Source organism: Triticum urartu, chromosome 2, assembly GCF_003073215.2.
Source record: "Triticum urartu cultivar G1812 chromosome 2, Tu2.1, whole genome shotgun sequence".
Classification (NCBI taxonomy): Eukaryota; Viridiplantae; Streptophyta; class Magnoliopsida; order Poales; family Poaceae; genus Triticum; species Triticum urartu.
This window is the reverse complement of record NC_053023.1, coordinates 325,448,808-325,454,571: the sequence shown is the minus strand read 5'-3', so window position 1 is coordinate 325,454,571 and position 5,764 is coordinate 325,448,808.

The window sequence follows — 5,764 nt, the reverse complement described above, 5'->3', positions numbered from 1 at the left end:
TTCCTATCAATTTTTCAGGCCTGGATCGATATAGCGGGGCGGATTAACTAGCCGGCTCCGCTACCCGAAGACCAAGAAACCCCACTTCTGACGAAGATGCTGTTTCCGGCGCCTTATGAGGTGCCGGAGAAGAAGGCCAAGAAAATGGCCAAAGGGGCGAGGAGTGGCCTTCGCCGAAAGGGTGCTTCAAACGTGATGTCCGGAGACGAGACTCCCTCTTCGGCCACCGAAGACGATGGCGAGGAGGAGGAAGAAAACGAATCCCCCCTGAGGAGGGAAGGAAGAAAAGGGGGGCCTCCCCAACTCTGGAGGCGAAGACGCCCAAGAGGGGGAAGGGCTCCCTCGCGGATAACTCCACGTGGGATGTCGATAGCAGTCCGGAGCGACCCCCCGAACCAAGCCTCCGGCTGCCTCGTAAGTACCTTATGCACATCCAAATGTCTGGCCTTTCCATTTTGTAATATTAATATGCTTAAATTATGCTATTGCAGTCCGGCCCGTGACAGCTCCCCGTGATCCTCGACAGAGGGTTCGCTAGACTCAAAGGAGATGGCTAGCATGTCTCCGCCGCCCGCACACTCTATGTCGCCCAAGGGTGATGACGAGGTGGTTTCCCAAAGGACCTTCCCAGACCGGAAGGAGATTCCAGAGATCGTCAGGGTGGCACCCCAGGATGACTCCTCGGCCGCCGGACACATGGGGGAAAAGCCCCCATGGGGACAGGTGATGGGGGCCGAGTTCCATTCGGCCCTCAGCCAGATACCATTCCGGAGACCTACATGGCTCCGGAGTCCAGCGAAGGGCCTTCCCCAAACCGAGGAGGTGTGCCTATTCCGCCGGTGACCTCTGTCCAACTAGAGGCACCGAATAATCCGAAGGAAGCGCTGCGAGGCACCTCCATTGTGGATGAGCATCGTGTCCTTATGGGTACGGTGATCGAAAAGGTTCAGTCTGCCAAAAGCGGACTGATCGAGGCCCGCGCTAGCCTTTTAACAGGCTTTGAGGTAATAATTATAGAAAGAATATCACAGTGTAGACAGTAGCCCCTGCTGCTCTGTTCGGTGTCTGGAAAGGAAAAGCCGAGCAGAGGATCAAAATAATTTTCACAGGAGTCTAACATAAGATGTCTATGTGAATAAGCAGGCGTCGCTGCTGGCCGCTGCCGCTCATACTGCGGAGGTTTCCGGACTGAAGCAGAACCTGGAGCGGGCCAAGAAAGAGCTCGGCCTCGTGAAAAAGCAGCTGGAGGACATCCAAGGTATGCAGTAACCTGCATGTATATTTAGGAAAGATGAATGGTTCGTGCTGACTAAAGTGGCATGAATTTATTAGGGGCCACGACCGAGGTGGCAACCCTCAAGAAGGCGTTAGCCGTGGCCGAGGACAAAGCAGCCAGGGAACGCACCACGCGCGAGAAGCACGAGGCCCGGGTCGGCAAAGTCCAGCAAGAGCTCCAGGATGCCGTCAAGAAGTACGAGTCCCTGGAGCGTGATTCTAAGACGCATGGGTCCAAACTTGTGAAGGCCCACCAGAGCGCACAAGATGCCCGAGCTGAAGCCCAGAGTGCCCTTCAGGAAATCCAGGCGACCAAGAAGATCGCCGTGGGTAAGGCTTTCGTTATGCAAAGCAAGTCTGCGAAGGAAACATTCCTTTTACTTACCCGAATTTGGAGCTCTCCACGGGCGTTTACGGATTTGCCGCGCAGCGTATCGGATGCTGCCGAGTTCTATAGCGCCGAAGAAGGGAGTTCTACGGAGAAGTTGTTCTGGTCTCAATACCTTTGAGCAAAACATCCGGCGCCCTTCAGCGACCAGCTAAAACAGCTGGTCGAGTTGCACAAGGCAGCCAAGTAAGCCATGAAGGACCTAATAGTCCAACTATGGCATGTCGAACCCATGCCCAGCAGCTACTTTAGACTTGTGAAGCGGCTTGTGGGTGCCTGCCCACGGCTTGAGGTCGTGAAGCGGTCGGTCTGTATTGAAGGTGCATGGATGGCCTTTGCCCGCGCCAAGACGCACTAAGCAAAGATGGATGCCAAGAAGCTAATGACCGAGGGGCCGCCTGAGGGCAAGGAGCACCATCGACCCGAGCTATATTTTGATAGTGTCCTGGAGGGATCCTGCCTTGTGGCGGAGCAATGTACGAAGGATGTTATATTCCCATGAAAACATTCATATTATCCTGTCCTGTAATATGGAACAATGATGTTATGTGATATAATGATTGTGATTTTAAAATTTTACCTCTTGTGCGGCCGTTTATGAAATCTGAGGGTTGACCAGTCGTCGGCTTCTACCCCCACGTAGATAGTACGGGGGTGTGAGGGATAAATCTAAACACTCTTTACTCCATATTCTGGTCCTTAAAGGAGGTGTTTAGCGCAACGAACAAGGCAATCAGACTATACGACCTTTATCGCCCTCACTTAGCCATAGGAGTTTAACAATGAGAATTTTGGCGAAGCCCCTTGTATTCGGAGGACCGAACTTGGGGCGTTACACGCACCTGATCGGATAAGAAATTGATTCCTCGCATAAAGCGAAAAAAATCTCTAAGGATTTGAAACCTCTCGGACAGCTGACCGGCTCGCGCTGCATCATGACAGTCAGTTTTCGACTTTCTCTACCGAGGCACTCATCCGAAAGAACCGGGACACAATCGTAGTAGTTCTCCCTTTACTAGCCTAGCCGATATAGCAGAACATAAGGTAGTAAGCACAGGAGCCGGACAACCCAACTATTGACCAAAGACATGAGTCAGAGCCGATGCATATAATGCTATAAGTTCGGGGTGCCGAACTGCACTGAAAAAGGTGTTCGGACTTTATTGCCGTACTATGCGGCGTGAAAGCCCCTGGTGAAGTAAAACGTACCAAAGTGTACGTGTGCAATGAGTAATAAATACAAAGGTAAGGAAAAAGGGAAAATTAAGTAATAAGCTGATGCTACCATTTATTTACCATTGTAATGTGCTTAATACATTGAGGCGTACTTGTACATGTAATGCAATAAGCAAGTAAGGCTATTTAACATGCCATGACCAAGAGCGAGCTATGTGCGGGTATGTAAAACAGGTATATCAATCATTAGCAGAGACCACCTGGGAATTCCTGTGTACGCCAAAGCTCCTTGCCTCCTTGGTGTGTCCGACAAACGGGTTTTCAGGAGAAACCTCAAAAAGAGAAAAACCCGAAATGAAAAGAAAAAGTGAAGGTGTGCGAATCCTAGGGTCGGTCGAGCCGCACAGTGGATCACGAGCTAGCTATGCCTCCGTCAATACCCATGGAATTTTGAGTGCGTAATTCTGTACGCGCGGTACGAATGCCGCCGTTTGATTGGGACTAGGACGGAGGCCAAATTTCTAGTTAAGCTCTTGACGAGCCAAGCTGTCTTGCTGCAGGATAGTCCGGACTCTCTTAATGGTGTCCGGGGGCTCGGCCGCCGAATTAAGGTTCTGCTGGAAAAGGCCGCGCTATGCTCCTCGGTATGGAGGGAGATTTTCGTATTTCCATTGACTATTATGACGCCACATGGTCCGGGCATCTTGAGCTTGAGATAAGCGTAGTGAGGTACCGCATTGAATCAAGCAAATGCGGTTCGTCCAAGCAGTGTATGATAGCCGCTGTGAAAGAGGACGATGTCGAAAATTAACTCCTCGCTTCGGAAGTTGTCTGGAGATTCAAAGACAGCCTCTAGTGTGATTGAGCCCGTATAATGGGCCTCTATGCCTAGTATGACTCCTTTAAAGGTAGTCCTTGTGGGCTTGACCCGTGATGGGTTAATGCCCATTTTGCACACTGTATCCTGATAGAGAAGATTGAGGATGCTGCCACCGTCCATGAGGAGTCGTGTTAGGTGGAATCCATCAATGATTGGGTCTAGGACTAGTGCGGCTGATCCGCCATGCCGGATATTGGTCGGATGATCCCGACGATCAAAAGTGATCGGGCATGATGACCATGGATTGAATTTTGGGGCGACTGGCTCTATCGCATAGACGTCCCTGAGTGCGCGCTTGCGCTCCCTATTGGGGATGTGTGTGGCATATATCATGTTCACTGTTTTGACTTGAGGGGGAAACTTCTTCTATCCCCCTGTGTTTGGCTGCAGTGGCTCCTCGTCATCGTCCTCGCTTTGCGATCCCTTTTCCTTGTTTTTGACATTTAACTTGCCGGCTTGCTTAAAAACCTAGCAATCTCTATTGGTATGCTTGGCTAGTTTGTCTGGGGTGCCATGGATTTGGCACATACGGTCGAGTATGCGGTCTATGCTGGATGGTCCCTGATTGTTTCTTTTATACGGCTTTTTCTGCTGGCCTGACTTGGAGCCGCTGAATCCGGCATTAACAGCAGTGTCATCGGTGTTGTCGTCATTGCTTTAGCGTTTGTGTTTGCTGTGTCGGACCTTGCCGTTGCGGTTCTTAACCTCAGAGGGGCCTGCCTCACTAGCTGTGTTTTTGCTACGAGCCAACCAACTATCCTCACCCACACAAAAGCGGGTCATGAGTGCCGTGAGGGCTGCCATAGATTTCGGCTTTTCTTGGCCGAGGTGGCGGGCGAGCCATTCGTCGCGGATGCTATGTTTGAAGGCCGCTAGGGCTTCGGCATCTGGACAGTCGACGATCTGGTTCTTTTTGGTTAGGACCTAGTCCAAAATTTCCTGGCTGACTCCCCAGGTTGTTGGACTATGTGGCTTAAATCATCGGCGTCTGGTGGCCGGACATATATACCTTGGAAGTTGTCGAGGAAGGCTTCTTCCAAGTCCTCCCAGCTGCCGATAGAATTTTCAGGAAGGCTATTTAACCAGTGCCGAGCTATCCCTTTGAGCTTTAGTGGGAGGTATTTGATAGCGTGGAGGTCATCTCCGCGGGCCATGTGGATATGGAGAATAAAATCCTTGATCCATACCGCGGGGTCAGTTGTTCCGTCGTATGATTCAATGTTAATGGGTTTGAACCCTTCGGGGAATTCGTGATCCATTACTTCATCGGTGAAGCAAAGGGGGTGTGTGGCGCCTCTATATCAGGCCGCATCGCGACGTAGCTCCGATGGAGTCCGTCTGCGGTTGTCAGCTCGGGTGTGACCAGGTTTGTCACGTCCGAATAGGTAGCCATCATCATGTGTCAAGGAACATCCTCGCGATCCGTAAATCGATTAGGTATATCCTGCTTTATTGTTCAGGTCATGTCGAAGGTCATATGTATGATCGTGAGCTGATTTACCTCTGCCTTTGCGATGAGGCGTGGCAGGCTGGTGTTTGGCTTGAATTGCTGCTTTGTCCTGTCCACGTGGTGGTCGGTCAGCCGCATTGCGCGATGGTGGCATGTGTACTGGCACCTCGTCATCGAATTGAGGTAGTAATTTGCGCTTAGGGTAGCTTTTGGCTGGGCGCTTGAGGCCGTATTCTTCGGCTGCTAGGACGTTGGTCCAGTTATCGTTGAGAAGATCTTGGTCAGCGTGAAACTGCTGCTGCTTCTTTTTCAGGCTCCTTGAAGTGGCTATTAGCGGGCGCTTGAAGCGCTCCTGCTCAAGAGGTTCCTCAGGGACGATGAAATCCTCGTTGCCGAGGCTCGCCTCATCCTCGCAGAGCAGAAGATAATTACTATCCTCCGAGTCCTCGTGCGTGGCCTGTCTACCAGGGCTAACCTGCCCATCTTCCCATTCATCCCGTTCGGTAGCTATGTCAATGGGGTCTTCGTTGTCTTCAGCACCTTCCAGAGTGTTATCTACTCCTGTGCCGGTGTTGCTATCTTTACTGCAGCGTGA